Source organism: Sus scrofa, chromosome 3 (assembly GCF_000003025.6).
Source record: "Sus scrofa isolate TJ Tabasco breed Duroc chromosome 3, Sscrofa11.1, whole genome shotgun sequence".
Classification (NCBI taxonomy): Eukaryota; Metazoa; Chordata; class Mammalia; order Artiodactyla; family Suidae; genus Sus; species Sus scrofa.
This window is the reverse complement of record NC_010445.4, coordinates 65,126,482-65,146,730: the sequence shown is the minus strand read 5'-3', so window position 1 is coordinate 65,146,730 and position 20,249 is coordinate 65,126,482.

Below are 20,249 nucleotides of genomic sequence, written 5' to 3'. Positions count from 1 at the left end.
TTAATCAGTGGGTTAAAGATCCAGTGTTGCTTGAAGCTGTAGTGTAGATCACAGACACAGCTCGGATCCTGCATTGCTGTGGCTGTGGTGTAGGCTGGCAGCTATAGCTCTGATTTGACCCCTAGCCTGGGAAACTCCGTATGTCCGGGAGCAGCCAAGGAGCAGCAGTTTCTTAGCAAAAAAAAAAAAAAAAAAAAAAAAAAAAAAAATAGTTTTCTAAAGTAAGTGATCTATGAAAAGAGTCAGGAAGAAGCCTGCTTGGTTTTTGGTTTTTTGTTTGTTTTTTGGCCATGGGCTTAGCCAGTGGAAGTCCCACACCATGACAATGACTCAAGCTGCTGCAGTAACAATGCCAAATCCTTAACCCACTGTGCCCCAAGAAAACTCCAGAAGCTTGTTCAAAGTTTAGTCAGATGAAGGACACATTAAGGCCATTTTTCAGTCAATTCTCTTTAGAACCATTGAAAAGTTAGTAATAAGAAACTAATGTTGGAGTTCCCATCGTGGCGCAGTGGTTAACGGATCCAACTAGGAACCATGAGGTTGCGGGTTCGGTCCCTGGCCTTGCTCAGTGGGTTAAGGATCTGGTGTTATCGTGAGCTGTGGTGCAGGTTGCAGATGCGGTTCGGATCCAGCGTTGCTGTGGCTCTGGCGTAGGCCGGTGACTACAGCTCCGATTCGACCCCTAGCCTGGGAACCTCCATATGCCGCAGGAAGTAGCCCTCGAAAAGACAAAAAAAAAAAAAAAAAAAAAAAAAAGAAAAAGAAACTAATGTTACAAATATACTTTATAAACTATATTACCAAATGTTAATTTTAAAGACCTCAGAATCATTTTACTGCTACTGAGAATGATTTGTTAAAGGATTATTTATGGTGCTAAAAAAATGAAAGCAATAACTACACTAGTAGGAAAATAGATAATCAAATTGTGATGCAATCCTACCATGGTACATTAAGCAGCTATTGAAATAGGTGTAATAGATCTATATTTAAGGTATTCAGAGTGAAACTCCCACAAGTATGTCACTTTGGCATTAATACTATTTTGATGTAAAGGCAATCAAGACTCATTGTAGTCAAAAACAAAAACACAACCAAGAACTTTTACCTCTCCCTTAACTCCCTAATAGAATTTAGATAGGATACCTGGTTCAGGAAGAAAGTTATTACCAAGGAATAGCTTTTTATCTGAATGACCTATCTATATGGCAGGACAAAAGTCTAATTACCAAACACCTGGTCTTCTTATCTTCTTGTGAATCACCCTCCTCCCCTTTGAAGCCCCATGGCTATTCCATTCTTCAGTTCCTCTATTCCTCAATATTCAGGGTTGTCCTTGGGTCTCATTGTCTTTGTGGGGATCCCATGTGTAGATAACTAAATGTTTTTTTTCTCCTGATAACCTGTCTTCTGTTAATTAGATTATGAAACCAAAGAACATAGAAGGGTAGAGGAAAAAATTTTGCTCCCCTACAATATCTATTTTCCTCAAAGGAGTATCCAAGATGTATCATTTCAGTTGCTCTGGCCAAAATCCTCATTGACATATCTCTCACAGCCCACTCCCAATTCCTCAGCAAAGACTGTTGGCTCGACTTTCACGATGTGTCCACAGTCTGATTATTACTCATTACCTCTGCTGCTACCCTCTGGCCCAGCCATCCTCTCTACCAAGGACAACTACAATCATCTCCTCATTGGTCTCCCTGCTTCTAGATGCCTCTCTCACCAAAAATATAGTGTCGCACTGCAATCAAAGGCACTTCTGAAAAACTTGAGTCACATCAGTAGGTCATACCATGTCACCCCTCCCTGCCAATCACTAGCTGACTCTGTGGGATCTTGTCCCCTTACTAATTTTCACATATCTTCATGTCCCAGGGCTTTTGCCCAGGCTGTTTCCTCATTCTGAGTTGCTCTTACCCTAGTGCATCTAACTCTGCACCCCTTTAAATACTGCTAAAACCTCACCTTCTATTTGAGATCAACCACAAATAGACAACTTGCTCATGCTCCCAGTGTACTTCCAAGCCTCATAATCCTCATCGTTTTTATTTATAAACTTGTTATTTACTTATTATTATGGTTATGATTTATTTTGTCTCTCTCCACTAAAATGAAACTTTCACAAGAGTGAAAATCTGTGCTTTGTTTATTAATGTTATTAAATAAAACAGAGCCTGACAGATGCTGCCCATTGAATGTTTGCTGTATAAATGAATATATGAGAGTTAAAAATATTTGTCCCCAGAATAAGATGAAAAACTCATGTGAACTATCAAGTCATACCTCAATGTTTCACTTATTCTTGAGTATGATTTTTTTAGTAGTCTTAAAATGCTAACAGTTGTTGTAAATACACACCAATCAAAATACAGTATTAATATGATGGAAGTTAAATTAAATGAATTATGTGTATTAAAATATAGGCATAAGTCCACAAATGTGATTACTCATATTGAAAATTTTATTATGAAAAATACTTAATTGAGATCAGAACAGATCGATCAAAATGAAAAACACAAACAAGTAGGATATATTTTGACTCAATACTTATTGGGGTAAAAAATGATAATATAATTTGTTTTTCAGTGCAGTATTCATGTAGATCAGGCAAAATTAGTATTCTTACTGATTATTTATTTGTGTAGTTAAGATAGGATTGTTAATTTTTTTCAATTAGAAATTTCCTTTAAATATTTCCATCAAGATTTTTTTTATTAGTGTATAGTTGATTTACAATGTTCTGCTAGACAGCAAAGTGACCCAGTCAAATATATATATATATATATATACACATAGTGACTCAGCAAAGTGACCCACTCACTTTGGTCAGCAAAGTGACTCAGTCAAACATATATATATATTCCCTTTCTTAAATTATATTCCATCATGGTCTGTCCCAAGAGAGTGAGCACCAGGCATTTCAAGATTTGTTAATCTAAAGATCATGCTGCTATGTGCTATGTGCCACAAAAGTGAGAGCTGTTATTTTGTTTTCAGTGATTTTAGCTGTGGCCACCTGGCATGTTGAGGCTATATTCAGCGGGAAGCAGGGTCTCCGGGTTCTAGCTGTAGCATCTGTCTAACTGGTTGCAACTCTCGGCAAGCTACTGACCTCAGTTTTCGGATTTAGAAAAGCAAAATTCTAAAACCTTGATCCTGAATGCTACTTAGGCATTCTTCTAGGATGACTCTAAAAAAAAAAAAAGAAGAATGAAATTTAAAATCCTCCTGAAAACTGAAATTAACCCTCCTCATCTAATTGTGCTTTGTTTTATTGCTCTTTGCAGATATTCCGTTTTTTACACATTGTAGATTGAGGCATCCTGGTGTTGAACAAGTCTATCAACACCATTTTTCCAACAGCATTTGCTCACTTTGTGTCACTGTGTCACATTTTGGTAATTTTGGCAATATTTTATACTTTTTATTATTATACTGTTTTATTATTATGCTATTTATCACTATTATATTTTATGGTAAAGACTGCAATTTTTGGGGGGAGTTCCACAAACTGGGCCCATATGAGACAGGAAATAATAAATATTGTGTGTGTTCCAACTTCTCCACTGACTAGACCTTTCCCTGGCTCTCTCTCTCCTTGGACTTCCTATTCCCTGAGACAAAACAATACTGAAATTAGGCCAATTAATAATTCTATAATGCCCTCTAAATATTCAAATGAAAGGAAGAGTCACATGCCTGTCACTTGAAATCAAAAGCTAGAAATGATTAAGCTCAGGCGGAAGGATGTTGAAAACTGGAGCAGGCCTCTTGTGCCAACAGTTAGCTAAACTGTAAATGCAAAGGAAAAACTATTGAAGGAAATTAAGAGTGCTACTCCACTAAATACACGTTATAAGAAAGTGAAAGCAGCTTAATACTGATATGGAGAGTTTTAGTGGTCTGGATAGAAGATCAAACCAGGCACAGAGTTCCCATCGTGGCTCAGTGGTTAACAAATCTGACTAGGAACCATGAGGTTGCAGGTTCGATCCCTGGCTTCGCTCAGTGGGTTAAGGATCCGGTGTTGCCGTGAGCTGTGGTGTAGTTCACAGATGCAGCCTGGATACTGTGTTGCTGTGGCTGTGGCGTAGGCCGGCAGCTACAGATCTGATTACATCCCTGGCCTGGGAACTTCCATATGCAGGGGATGTGGCCCTGGAAAAGACAAAAGGCAAAAACAAAACAAAACAAAACAAAAAAACGGCCACGACATTCCCTTAGCCAAAGACTACTCCAGAGCAAGGTCATAACTTACTTCAACCTATGAAGGCTGAGAGAGGTGAGGAAGCTGAAGAAGAAAAGTCTGAAGCTAGCAGAGGTTGGCTCATGAGGTTTAAGGAATGCAGCCATCTCCATTAGTTAAAAAATGCAATGTGAAGCAGCAAGTGCTGATGTAGAATCTCCAGCAACTTATCCAGATGATCTAGCTAAGATAATTAATGGAAGTGGCTAAACTAAACAACATAACCTCAATATACACAAAAGAGCCTTAGTTTGGAAGATGCCATTTAGGACTGTCATAGATACAGAGGTCATTGCCTGGCTTCAAAGCCTCAGAGAATAAGCTGACTTTCTTTTTAGGGGCTAATGTTGCCAGTGACTTTTAAGTTAAAGCCAATGTTCATTTGCCATGACAAAAATCTTAGGTCCCTTAATAATTATGCTAGATGTACTCTGCCTGTGCTCTATAAATGGAACAACAGAGCCTAGGCATGTATTTACATTTTTTGTTTTTCAAATGCCTTTTGTTTACTCTTCCCCACCCCAGCTTTTCTACTCATTAATATCTTTAAGTTCAGTCATGTTGTAGGTGATTTCTTCAAGGCATTTAAAATTCTTAATCTGTCTTTATCCACTATAAGTGGATAGTCAAGCAGTTTCTTGCATTTTGTTACAGTCACACCTCAGGGATGTTGTGGGTCCAGTTCTGGACCACTGCAGTAAAGTGAATACTGAAATAAAGGGAGTCACATGAATTTCCCAGTGCACATAACAATTATGTTTGCACTATACTGTAGTCTTCTAAGTGTGTAACAGCACTGTGTCTAAAAAAAATTACATATTTTAATTAAAAAATGCTGTATTGCTAAAAATGCTAACCATTATCTGAGCCTTCAGTGAGGCTTAATGATCAGGGTGGTGGATGATGAAAGTTAGGGTAGCTCTGGAAATTTCTTAAAACAAGACCCAATGGGAACTTGGTGTTAATAGATGCAGTCTCTTGCCTTTGGAATGGATAGAAAATGAGATCCTTCTGATTAGCACTGGGAACTATGTCTAGTCACTTGTGATGGAGCATGATAATGTGAGAAAAAAGATTGTATAACTGTATGTGTAACTGGGTCAATATGCTGTACAGTAGAAAACTGACAGAACACTGTAAACCAGCTCTAATGAAAAATAAAACAAAAATAAAAATAAAAGAAAGAAGCAAACAAAAAAAAATTAAAATAAGAGCCAATAAATTTTCCCACATCGACTGACTTTCTTTTACAAATGATCTCTTCATAGCATGCAACACTACTTGATAGCATTTATCCACAGTAGAACTTCCCTTCCAGGAAGAAAGGGCAGAGTGCATCAAAGGAGAGATGTGGCAGGCAGACAGCAGACATGCCTGCAAGTCTTCAGTTTTTCTGTTTCATGAACTTTGGGGAAACTTAGAGAGTATTTTCAGTATATACTTCTCTGGTTTCCCTGGGAAGGCAGCTGGCACCAAGCAAGTTGCGAGAGCACTTCTCCGCCCAGAGAAAGTTTCCCTTGTGGCCCCGGAAGGGAGTAGATGCAGGGTCTGGCCACTGTCACTGGAAGGTAGGGCCTCCGCACCTTCGTGACCTCTGTCCCCTTGGGCGCCTCGCCCCGGGATTTTGAGGACCATTCATGATTTGAACTGAAGGCAGTCAGGCCCAAAGGTCATGCTCATAACCTTGAGTTTGTGAGCTGAGATTAATATTCTTTACATCCTGATGTAGAGAAACCACAAGCCTCAAAGCCACATCTCTACCCAGAACCTCTAGCTGGGGCTCCACATCCCACATGCAAATGCTTACTGGATGTCTCCAAGTGAGCATTCCACAGGTACCTCATACTCAATTTATTAATCAAACTGAATTCACCACCTATCTTCCCAAATTTGTCTGAGTTTCCTACCTCTGGGAAAGGTACCCCTCTCAATTTTTTTTTTTGTCTTTTTAGGGTGGAACCCTCGGCATATGGAGGTTCCCAGGCTAGGGATTGAATTGGAGCCATAGTAGCTGCTGGCCTACACCACAGCCACAGCAATGCAGGATCTGAGCTGCATCTGCAACCTACACACCACAGTTCACCACACCACCGGATCCTTAACCCTCTGAGCAAAGCCAGGTATCAAACCCATGTCCTCATGGACCCTAGTCAAATTCATTTCCCCTGAGCCATAATGGGAACTCCACCCCTCTCAGTTTTTGTTGGCCATATCAAAAATCTGCTTTTCTTTTTACTTGCCTCCTCCTTTATCCACAGTGAAATCCTAGTCTAGCCAAATACTAGATCCTGTTGCTTCTTTCTCCCTAATATCTGAGAAGGCTCTTGCAAATTGGGATACTATCATCTCTTATTTGTATTGTTCAGCCCCAACTTCTGCAATACAACCTCTGAATCCATCCAAAATTCTATTTCATATTCATGTCATAATAGCTTAGGGATGAAACCCAATATTCTTTTCGACATACCATATAAAACTAGTTATGGAGGTCTCGCTGTAGCTCAGTAAGTTAAGAACACAACAAGTATCCATGAGGATGTAGGTTCGATCCCTGGCCTTGCTCAGTGGCTTAAGGATCTGGCATTGCCTCAAGCTGCAAGATAGGTCATAGATGTGGCTTGAATCCAGTGTGGCTGTGGCTGTGGTTTAAGCCAGCAGCTGCAGCTCTGATTCAACTGCTAGCTCTGGGAACTTCCATATGTCTCAGGTTCAGCCTTAAAAAAAAAAAAAAAAAAAAAAAAAAGTCATGATGTGAGTCCAATTGTCCAATCTGTTGTCCTACCTTCACCTCTCACTCTTTTCCCCGTCAGTCCTGGTGAAGTGAATAAAGTCCAACTTATTGGAATCCACTGGATGCACATTCTGCACCTTTGCAAGTACTTTATCTTATAAATCTTTCATAATTCCTTCTTCATCAGGATAATCTAATTCCCTGCGATGATCTCAGTGCAGATGTCATATCTTCTGAGAAGCCTTTTTTTTTTATATTTCCAAACTGGTTTAAGTGCCTATTCTGTGCTTATTACTGTTTATTTCTCCATCTTCTCAAAACCACACCCTCTGTGCAGGCTGGGACTATATCTTGAGATCTGTGTAGGCATTCTTATTTCCCAGAACAATATCTGCTATCCAGGAGGAGTGAAATTAAAAAAAAAAAAAAAGATGTTGAGTGAATGAAAAAATAATTACGTTAATTAATTCCTGCTGAGAAGTGAGTAAGCAATACACCAATCCAAATATGGGAGAGAAAATATTTTTAAGTGAAATTTGGCATTAGGGGACTGTGAAATTAAAACAAGGATGTGAACATAAATCTTACCCTAACTGAATGAAATCAACAGCATTTTCACTTTTCATCAGCCAAAGTTCAAAGCAGCAGCCACAGCTGCCTTTTCTTTGAAATCCCAAAATAAGAACAGATTTTGCTTCATTAGTTCACTAACACTAAAAATTATAAATAATTGAGAATATCTGTCTAAAGGAGCAAGCAAGGGTGATCAGATTAAAACGCTTATAAATGGGAGTTCCCGATGTGGCACAGCAGGAACTAATCCAACTAGTATCTGAGAGGATTCAGGGTTCGATACCTGGCCTTGCTCAGAGGGTCGGGGATCTGGCATTGCCGTGAGCTGTGGTGTAGGTTGCAGATGCGGCTCAGGTCCTGTGTTGCTGTGGCCAGCAGCTGTAGCTCTGATTTGATCCCTAGCCTGGGAACTTACATATGCTACAGATGTGGCCCTAAGAAGCAAAAACAAAAAAACAAACAAATAAACAAAAAACATGAAAAAACAACAACAAAAAACCCATCACTTATAAATAAGACTAGTAACAAGGGTAGAGTGATTCTGGCCAGCCAGGAACTGAGATCCTTGGCTAAGGTGATTAGATCTGAGTAATCTATGCTACTTTATACTGTATAAGGAAACAGTATGGGACAATAGGGATCTTATCAGGGCTCTAAAATTCTCTAGCCTACGACTTATGGCTAAGTTATTTTATCTTTTCTTTTTGTCTTTTTTTTTTTTTTTTCAGAACCATGAAAAGAACAAAATGTCATTTGCAGCAACATGGATGCAACTATAGATTCTCACACTAAGTAAAGTAAGTCAGAAAAAGAAAAAAAAAAATGCCTTGTGATATTACTTGTATGTGGAATCCAAAATATGGCACAGATGAACCTATCTACAAAACAGAAACAGACTCATGGGCTTAGAGAAAAGACTTGTGGTTGCCAAGGGTGGGAGGGGAGAGGAAGTGCAATGCATAGGGAGTTTGGGGTTATAGAAGCAAACTATTACATTTAGAATGTGTAAGCAAAGAAGTCCTACTGCAGAGCACAGGGAACTATATCCAGTCTCTCAGGATAGACCATGATGGAAGATAATATGAGGAAAAGAATGTATATATATGTATGACACTGTCACTATGCTGTGCAGTAGAAATTGGCAAAACACTGTAAATCAACTATACTCTAATAAAAATTGTAAATATAAATTAATTAATTTAAAAAATGGAATAACATATTTTCTTTCAATTGCCTGGAATAATGTGAAGCTCAAGTGAGAAAAAGACAGGTTCAAAATGTACCAATGCTTGGGTAGTTTCTTCTGTTTAAAGACCTCATTGCCAAGCAATCTCCAGTGAAATGAAGGTTAAAGCCTTGGTTCTCAGTGGATGTTTTACCACTGTATAGAGTGTATTTTAGAGATCTGTGTATCAATTTTCATTGGCAATGATGAGGGGAGTACTGTATGTGCTGTGAATAGGGATATGAATTACCCTGCAATGAGCAGAAAAATCTGATATAATGAAGAATTTTCTATTCTATGGCAAATTATAATAATTCAAAATTTTCCATCTTGTGGCAAGACTTAAAAATGTCTTGGAAGTTCCCATCGTGGCTCGGCAGAAAAAAAACACCACTAGTATCATGAAGATGTGGGTTCGATCCCTGGCTCTGCTCAGTGGGTTAAGATCCAGTGTTGCCTTAAGCTGTGGTGTATGTCACAGACAGGGTTCTGATCTGGCTGTGGCTGTGGCATAGGCCAGCAACTGCAGTTCTGATTTGACCCCTAGCCTGGGAACTTCTTCCATATGCCACAGGTACAGCCATCAAAAAAAAAAAAAAAAAAAAAGTCTGGATATAAAAGAAAACCTGTTTTCAATAAACACAAGGCTCTCTGTGTTCGTCCACTGCCCAAGAATGCCTGGTCATGAGCTAGGTAAAAACAAATTCCAGCAAAGCAATGTGTCCTGACTCAGGGCTGTCTCCAGAAAGAAGTTTTATTTTGTTTTTTTTTTTTTAATTTCTCTGAAAGATGCATAGGTAGTCTAACTCAGTTGTGTATACACTTAATTTTTTGGTATTGTTTTAACATAAGTTGAATTTTCAGAAAGGTAACTGCCGTATAAACCTAGGGAATATTGTACTTTGATTTTTGAAAAATATAACAAGCTTTTTTTCACCATTTTGAAAAATAATAGTTCAATGATAATTCTTTTTTTTGTTTTGTTTTTTGTTTTTTTTTTTAGAGCCACGCAACACATGTGGAAGTTCCCAGGCTAGGGGTCGAATTGGAGCTACAGCTGCTGGCCTACATCACAGTCACAACAACACGGGATCTGAGCCCCATCTGTGACCTACACTACAGCTCGCAGCAACACCAGGTCACTGACCCACTGCGTGAGGCCAGAGATAGAACCCTCATCCTTGTGGATACTAGTCAGGTTCATTACTGCTCAGTTACAGTTGGAACTCCTCAATAATTCTGATCATGGCATTTGAGATGCCAAAACCTGCAATACTTTATCATCTATTTATCATGTGCATATGTATATTCACGCTCAATTGAACATAATTTCTGATACTCAGTGGTTCAAAGTCTTATTTGCTTATTTTTTCTTTCACAACCTCAAATATTTATTCAAAATAATAAAAAGACATTCTTTCCTACCTGATTGCCATCAGTTAGAAATAAATTTTTTGTTCTGCCAGAGAAGTAAAATATATTTCAGATAGTATGAGGGCTGTGAGTGGATTTGAGGAAATCAATATGATAACACATGCTATGCCAGAGCCTTGGCAAAGAACATATGCCCAGATCTAAACATTCTGTATTTATTATTCAAAAGATGCTGCCAGTTTAGAGAATGTAATTTGGCTTTTGTATTTTGAGGGAAGCTATATTTATTCCAAAAGATCACTAAAATGAATTTCATGAGGCATTCTTAAAGCAACCACAAAACACTATTTTTTTGGACAGTTCAAAACATCAGGAAGAGAAGATTCACATATCCATGAAATATACATAAATACTTTGGTTTCCTGTATATAATTTATAAGAACAATAATTCCAGTTAAATGAAGATTTAAATACAATTACTAGTGGGTTAAAGAAAAAAATGTTTACATTATATTGGTTGGAGTCAACCTTTCTATTTTTAATCCAGAATGACCACGCACATTTGCCAGAGACCTCACAGCCTAGTGGAAGAGTCATTGCGTTTCCATTGGATATTGTGATATATCAGAATGTCAGATATACTCTGGTGATATGGAAAAATGGGCATCTGCATTCACCTGGAGAAGTCAAAGAGAAAATTTCTCTTGGGCTTTAATGATGCTGTAGGAATTTTCTGGGGAAGAGAGAGAGGTAAGGAAGGTATCTTCAGGAGAGCAGAGAGTGCAGGAGAATACTTGGAATCACTGCAAAGATAACACAGATTTAAAATACCAGTTAATTGTGCATTCTTATAATACTAACAATTAAAAAAACCCCAGCAATTTCTTCCAACACACATAAAGCACTCTCAGATACCTATCTTATAGAAAGAAAGAGTGGGAGAGAAATGGACTTTATTGAAGAAACCCAAAGCAGAGCTTTAGCAAAGCAGAATGTATAGTCCCCAGAGCTTTCATCATGCTGAGGCCAGTGTTGCTGGATGCACACTGGGTTATGCTCCAGGAGGAAGTCTTGGAAGCACACAAGAAGCCTTGTCTGGAATGGGGTGGGGTGTGGCCCACCTGTGCTGATGTGGCACCAGATGACCCTATGTAAAATCAAACTTGTAAGCTATGTTCCCTTTTGAGGAGAGAGAGAGCCATGGCCCAGCTAGCTTATTGCCAGGCAATCTTGATTGAGCTGCTGACACCAAACATCCATTATTTCACCTAATGATTATAGTAACTAATTTACAAGAACATACTCAGAGCTCCAGCTCTGCCGTTCATCACTTTGAACAATTTATTGAGTCCAAGTCTCAGTTTTCCTGTATATGAAATAAGATTATTACTATATATACAGCATAGCATTGGTTTGATTATATTTGATTAGTATTAGATTGATTAGTGTTGAAATAAGTATTAAATTAAGTTAAAAATTGAGGTAGTCCTGTGACTTTTGTCCCCCAGTCCTCCCAGGGATATAGTGTACCTATCTATTTAACAGTGAGGATTGCCAGGTAGAGATTTATGATGAAATACGGCAAATGGAATTTAATCATAATCCATAAATTTGAAGAGGATAAGGAAGAGGACATTTCTGTGCTTTGCTCTGGCTTCAAAGAAGAACTAGGGAGAAAATTTAAAAGGATGCAATGACATAGAATTGTGAATATTTTTTAACCTCCAAGATGTGCGAAGCTCACTGATATGTGTAGAACATTAGAGGACTTTGAAGTGCTATGGCTGCAGCACAAAGAGATAATCATGCTGTGGTTTTAGAAGGACTGTAATGCTCCACAGAAAACCTGGCGGATGCTGAAGAGTATGATGCACGGATCTCCTAAAGCTGGTGGCAGAAAATAAACCAATAGTCTTGGGAAATGAGTTAGACGACCCATGCCTGCATGATGTTGATAAGCAATGTGGCTGTATATTTTCAAGGATTTGGATTCTTTAGGGTGTTCATGGCAAACAGGAGACTTAATATTTCTTAGAATTTTTTGATGTTTTTGTTTTTCGTGTTAGTTAAACCTCTTTCTCTAAACTTATGTAGGGTTATTCCAAGTATCAAAATTGGACTGGAAAATATTTTCTTTTCAATAGTGCGAAAAGGTTCATGGCATGTGATGTGGAACAGCTTGAAATGTTGTCCAGGTTTCCTGTTGGAGTTTAATTATATGTCTAAGACCAACCCATGCGACGTTTTGCTACAAAGTAGGAAAGGAGAGTTTCGCTGTAAATCCTGTTAAAGACTGCTGGGTAGGCTTGAGCTATCATTAGATAAAATTGGTTGAAGTTCACAAAATGGAAAAACAAGGCTTTTTATTATGCCCAAAAGAACTGCATGCATTTTACATTGCTTTTCATTTATTTTACATATATGGAAATGCAGCAGCATTAAAGTGTTGAAAAACAGCCTCAAAAGCTGCATTGTGAATGTGATTAAGGTTTAAGCTATCCATGGCTGCAACTATAAAGAAAAATTCTTCAGGTCAAGCCAGTTTATGTGTAATTGCTTTTTCTTCTCTATGTCATAAAATAAAAACTTCATAATTATATGATAGTGTTCTCTAGGCATTTCTAATTTGGTTATTCTGCTTGCCTTTGCTCCCTCTTTCTGCATTTTGCCTCTCCTCTCAGAAACTAACCATTGTAGACATCTAAAAAAAGAACCCACTGGAAATAAATGCACCCTACCCATTTAGCCCAGCAGTCAACAAGTATTCCTGAACCAAGTTGTTGAAATATTCATTTATGGTAATAATGGGAATTTTTAAAATGTGTAAGTTAAAATTATATATGAACTCACATAAACTCAAATTTATACATACATATTTTTAAATTTTGCTTATGTTAAATTTTGAAAGATAAGCTTTGTTTTGTTTTAAAACATTTTCAAAGCTTTAAAATCTGAGCATTTTTCCTTGACATTCAATTTTTTTATCAAAATAATTGAATTTTCATTAATTTATTTTTTTTATTTTTGTTTTTATTTATTTATTTATTTTGCTTTTTAGGGCAGCACCTGTGACATATGGAGGTTCCCAGGCTAGGGGTTCCAATCGGAGCTACAGCTGCCAGCCTACACAGCCACAGCAACACTGGATCTGATCCTTATCTGCAACCTACACCACAGCTCATGGCAATGCTGGATCCTTAACCCACTGAACAAGGCCAGGAATAGAACCCACATCCTCATGAATCTTAGTTGGGTTCATTAACCACTGAGCCACGACCGGAATTCCTAATTTATTTTTAAAAGTATACATCCTAAAGGAGAATATTTGCAAACTAATGTTATAAATTAAAAGCCCACACAGCACCTCAATCTCATCACACAGAAATAAAAACAAGTACATGCCTAGTTTGTATATTTTCAGTCATCTATATGCATGGTTATATAGATATGGATATAGAGATATGCACACATTTTATATTTCAAAAATGAGGTCATGCAGTAAGACTCATGATATTTTCATTAAATAATATATAATGGCCAATATCTTATGATTAAAACTTTCCTTCTAACTCCTGATTTTAATAACATCTCTGTATACCACAGTTATAGTTTATCAAGCCAAACATCTATTGCTAGATATTTTCTATTTTTTGCTATTTTAAATGAAATGATAACAAATATCTATATATGTATATGTTTGTGTATATGTTTATCTACATCTCTCCTTATTTTGTAATGCACTTCTAAAGTAATTACTTAAATCAATACCATAGTTTTTTTAAATTACTTTTATAAGATTTGTGAGATCTGAAAGAGCACTTGTCCTATACTCCTTTTTCTCTCCAGAGAAAAACTCATTCTGCCCTTTGGCACTTTTCACACATTGTAGAATTAGCTTATCAACTTGCATGAAAACTTCTGATGGGTTGAGATTGAAATCACATTAAACTTGGAGAGAAAAAAATATCTTTATTATATTGAGACTTCCTAAACATTGACATGGTAAATCTCTCTATTAGTTTTATCCTTGAAAATCTTTCAATAAGGTTTAATAACTTTTCCATGTAAGTCTTGCACATATTATCATACTTATTCAAAGTCCTTATAAATTTTATAACTATTAAATTTTGTTGTATGTTGAGAAGCAGCAAATTTGCTGATTTTATTATCTATTTAAAAAATTCATACACAAACTTTTAAGCTATTCGTGCAGCAAATCATATCATTTCTTATTAAATAAGTTTTATTCTTCCATTTCATTTTATCATTTCTTTATTCTTTATTTTCTTTTCTTAAGGCTCTAAATCCTGTAGTACATTTTTAAATAAAATCACTTTTAGCACATGTCCTGTGTCATTCCTGATTTCAGTGGAAATTCTCAAATATTTCACTCATAAGTATGGTGCTTTCTGGAGAACTTGATATGTATTCTTCCTTTCTCCAGTGATTTCTAGTGTAAGCCCTGTCATATATAATTTCCACATATGTGTGGATATGTTTCTTGTTTCACAATATAGTTCCACTGATTTGCGTATCACTGCAAAGGTATCAAACTGTGTAATTATATCATTTGTCTTGCTCTTGTTAAGGTATATGTTCTCAATATTTTCATCTTTAAAATTAGCTTATCTGAGAATTCTCCTTTTTCATATGAATTTTAGGATCACTTTGCATTTTTTCATGAAATCCCTTGTTTTAGTATAATAGTTTTTGTTTATTTGGTTTTTTTTTTTGGCCATGCCCATAACACGCAAAAGTTCCCAGGCCAGGGGTGAAAACTGCACTGCAGCAGTGACTCAAGCCACTGCAGTGACAATGCCAGATCTTTAACCCATTAGCTCACAAGAGAACTCCTTATTTTCATAGTTTTAAAAATCACATTAAATTTATAGAAAACTTAGGAATAACTGATGTCATTAAAACAGCAATATTTCCTATGATTATAGCACAATATTCCATTTTTCTCAGTATATTATGTTGGTTTCAGTAATGTTTTGAAAATTGCACTTTAATTTCTCATTTCTTTTTCTCTTCTGACTGCATTACTAAACCTGAATTGAGAGCTTACATCTAATTTTGTTCTGATTCTCTATACTAAAGTTTTCATACTAAGGGGGAGATTTGCAGAAGTTTCCATTATGGCTCAGGGGAAACGAATCTGACTAGTATCCATGAGGATAAAGGTTCAATCCCTGGCCTTGCTCAGTGGGTTAAGGATCCGGTGTTGCCATGAGCTGGTGTGTAGGTCATAGGCTCAGCTTGGATCTGGCGTTTCTGTGCCTGTGGTGTATAGGCTGGCAGCTACAGCTCTGATTCGAACCCTATCCTGGGAACCTCCCTATGCTATGGGTATGGCCCTAAAAATACAAAAAAAAAAAAAAAAAAAAAAGAATAAGGGGGAGATTTGCTATTAGGTTGAACCTAGCTCCATTTTACTGCATTAAGATTTTTGTGTTTTTGTCAATTATTACCATAATTTAGAGAATAAAAGAAAGATCTACCTAAATAATGCATTTTGTTTATTCTAAGATGTACACTTTCTGTTTTTTTACGTTGTACCAACTTTAATATTAGATGGTCTCACAAAATAGTTGTGATGAGAAAGCAGTGTTACATTTTACTGAAGAAACTGATTGAATCAATTTAAATTTCCATGTGTTTTGATGTCTGTTAAAGGTGGGGAGTTATGTTGATAAATTTTACCTATCCTTGCATTTCCAGAACAAACATTGTTAGTCATGATATATACATCTATAAACTGACACTCACATTTGTGAATATACATATACATGTGGACTGTATTTATTATATATAATATAGTCCTGTAATTAATTTGTAACATTACATTTGTTATTTTGCGCCTACATTCATACAGTACCAGTCAACGCTTTCTTATTCTAGCCTTATCCAGAGTTTCGTGGTAGGCAAAATTGTCTCCCAAAGATCCCTATGTTTTAATCCCTGGAACATGTATATTTCATGTCACATGATAACAGAGAATTAAGATTGCAGATGGAATTAAATCAATTGCCTTTTCTTTTTTTTTTTTTTTCTTTGCTTTTCAGGGCTGCACTTGTGGCATATGGAGGTTCCCAGCTAAGAGTCGAATCAGAGCTACAGCTGCCAGCCTATACCACAGCCACAGCCACACAGATTCTGAGCCACATCTGCAAACTACACCACAGCTCATGGCAATGCCAGGTCCTCAACCCATTGAGCAAGGCCAGGGATAGAACCTACAATCTCATGGTTACTAGTCGGATTTGTTTCCACTGCACCACAATGGGAACTCCTAAATCAATTGACTTTAAGAGAAGGAAATTATCCTGAATTATCCAGGTGTGCCCAATGTAATCACAATATACTTAAACCACGGAAGAAGAAGATGGAAGAGTCAGAGTTGAAGTGATGTCGCGAGAGAAAGATACAACCACACATCATAGGCTTTGAAGAGGAAGAGGCTAGGCCTCAAGAAATGTGGGCAGCCTCTAGAAGATAAAAGAGGCAAGAAACGGATTCTCCACTAGCACATCCCATAAAGGAATGCAGCCTTGCTAACATCTTGATTTTAGTCCAGGGGGACCCATTCCAAAAGTCCAACTTCCATAACTGTAAAGTGGTAAATCTGTCTTGCTTGAAGCCACAATATCTGTAGTAATTTGAAACTAATAGGAATAAGAATAATGTTAGGAAACTAATACAGGTATAATTATATTAGCTTTTATAAAACTATGATATTTCTTTGAATCTAAGATGTCATTCAATTTTAAGATGCACCATAATTTTATTAATATTAAAAGTAAAATCATGTTAATTAAACTCTGATAGAAGGCTTTCTTATTACTTTAAATGTGAGAGGTATCATAATTTCAAAAATGCTAGTATGTGAAAAAAAGAGTGAATCTTAGAATTCATTGCAACCATTGATACAATAGTTATGAAGCTTTCCTTCTTTTCCTATTCCCTAAAGCAATTTGCATAAGAAGAGATTAACTTCTTGAAGACTTATAAGTTAGTGTCTGAAACATGTGGTGTCATTTAGTAGAGGGCATAAGATTGCTTATTAATTAACATTAATAAAGTTTTAAATTATTCTTCATTAATATCCTGGATATTCTTGAATATATGTACTTACAAGAGTATTTATATGTATATATTTATATGTAGCAATGTTAATATTCATTTCATGATTTTTCACCTATATTCATAAGAGAGGTCAACCATCACTACTTTGTGTGTTTGTGTGAGTTTTCTAATGGGCTTTTTCTTTACTGTTTTACCTGGCAGATGGGCCATGTTTATCTTGCCTGACTGAGTAGTATTGTTTACAAGAAGCTGAACAGATTCTTTGAAACTCATCTACATTGAGTTTTACATTTCTTGAACACATTTCTAGACCCTTTGTGGCCTAGCATCTGATAGCTCCAATAAACTTTGTCTATCTCTGCTTGAATTTTTCTGATGATAAATAGTAGAAGTGTATATGCAATTAGAGAGCTTAATTTCAATTGGAGATTGGGGAGGGAGAAAGAGTGTGACAACTATTTTCATCCATGTCATCAATTATCTCATTGCACCTTGCTCAAACTTTAGCCAATTTGGCAAATGATTAGAATATTTAATCTAGCTAAGTCTATCTCTTCATTTAATTAGTTATATTTAACTGACACTTTTTTGCAAGGGAGGAACTAAAACATTTCTGACAACTAGCCAAGGCAAAGGACAAATTTAAATGTTATGATTTGAAATGGTCAGAAAGCTCATGGTCATAAATACTGGTTCTTGTCCTTGAAATAAGAAGTGAGCTTCTGCTAGACCTGAAGGCTGTCAAGACAAGTATTGTGAAAATCTGTGATCAAGTGTATTTTGAGTGCTTAGGTGGGCAGAAACAAAATAACAGACCCAGACATTGCTGGGCTATAAGGACTTGTTATACTTTAATTGATAGTTTTGAAATAGGAAAAGTTCAATGAGGTTAAAACTAATTTCAGTAAATTTAAGGGATCAGAGAAAGGAAAGAGGGCTCTCTTACAATAATCATACTGAGTAGAACCACATTTTGCTTAGGTGAGGCAGAAATGTCATGGTGATGAGGAAGAATGAGGTCAAGATGTTACTGAACTTTCAACCTGAATAATGATGTGGTCAAGATGTGAGTAAGACTATCAATGTGCTGCTGAAGAAAGTATTAATAGAATGGAAAGGAAAATAGGAAAGTTATTGTGGTTATTGACTAAATTTTTTGAGGTCACAAGTTAGGATAAATAAAAGTTCGTTTGGGTTAAAAAAGAGGAAAGAATGGGCAAAAGTCATAGATTAGTGTTCCAAATTGACACTTCACCCAAAAAGCAAGTTCTGTCTTGATTCTAGGGCATGAAGAACAGGAAGTAAAAGAATGATCTCTAAATATTAGATAGTTCTAAGAAAACGATATTATGAATTTTAGAATGTTTGGGTTCAGTTAATGTAGAGGGGTATCTCCCACAGATTCTAAAACAGTTTTTGGGAGTGCTTGTCATGGCGCAGCAGAAATGAATCCCACTAGGAACCATGGAGGTTGCAGGTTTGATCCCTGGCCTCACTCAGTGGGTTAAGGATCTGGCGTTGCCATGAGCTGTGGTGTAGGTCACAGAAGCAGCTCAGATCTGGCATTGCTGTGCCTGTGGCGTAGGCTGGCTGCAACAACTCTGAATAGACCCCTACCCTGGAAACCTCTAAATGCCCCAGGTGAGGCCCTAAAATAACAAAAGACAAAAAAAAAAAAAAAAAAAAAGAAAAAAGAAAGAAAGAAAAAAGAAAAAAACAATTAAAAAAAAACAGTTTTTGTATGTAGGAGATTCTCAATAAACCTTGTTGAATAGGTGGTTAGTCTAATATTCTGTAGACATTAGTTAGATATTGCCTATGTCAAATACCTCTTATTTCAGTTTCCCTCTCCACTCTATACATATTTCTATCAACAAGACATACTAAGTAATGTAGAATTTAGAATTTAGACTTTAAGAATTTTAGAATCAACTACTTATTTTCATAATTTTACTGGTAGGTGATTATATCGTTCCACAGGTCCTGATGGTAGTGGAGTTCATCATCTATAAACATTAGCAGGTTACTATTTTCAGCCTTTTCATGAAACTGAAAATCTCCTAGGATTATACTACCCTATATATTGTCTAATAAGTACAATCATTCTTAATCATGAGACTAGTTTATTGTACTTATATTATCTTCCCTTATATTCCATTCTAGTAAAACCTAGAGAATTATTCATCCCAATCATTTGATCAAATGTGTTTCTTTATATCTTTCATTCCTTGACAAATGATAGTTAGAAAACATCAAAAATTCAATATTATTTATGGTAGACCCTTAGACTCAGTTATTTTGAATGAACCATTTGAGTATTTGAATGGTCCATAAATTAATCTGGAGAAATAATATCCACTTTTAAGAAAGCTTGAAAAAACATGAAATCAAGCTATATTTCAAAAATAATGCCTAAAGAATACCAGGAATGCTTAGGATTCATATAGATAATTTAAAATCATATGAGAAAATAACTGTGGAATTTTAAAATGATTTTTTAAAAAAGCATTGCCTAAATGAAAATTGTGGAGATGAAGAGTAGGTGAAAAAAAGTAGAAATTATTTGTTTTCAAGCTCCGTTAAAATATATTCTATGTGGTGTGAGTCAAGTCAAAGGTTTCAGCTAATTATATTCATCATTTGCTAGCACCAATGCATTTTTCTTTTTGAAATTTTCTTCGCATATAATGACTTTAGACTTTTCAAAGTACATTGAAACAAGACTTGAAAAGTGGATAATTGGAACAATGATTCGTATAATTAGTTACCAAAAGAGGCATTATAATTTAGATAGTAGAGCACAGCAATGGAGTTGGAATGTGAGTATAGGTATGAATAGTGATTCAAGACTTCATTGAGTAGGTAACAATGGATGAATCACATAATCTTGTTGGGGAAAGCAAACTTTCCTCTTGAGTTCATGTGGCTGGACAAAGGAAAAAAAAATAACACACAGCAGATTAACAAGAAAAAAGAAACATTTAGTCTGTGCACATGGAAATCTC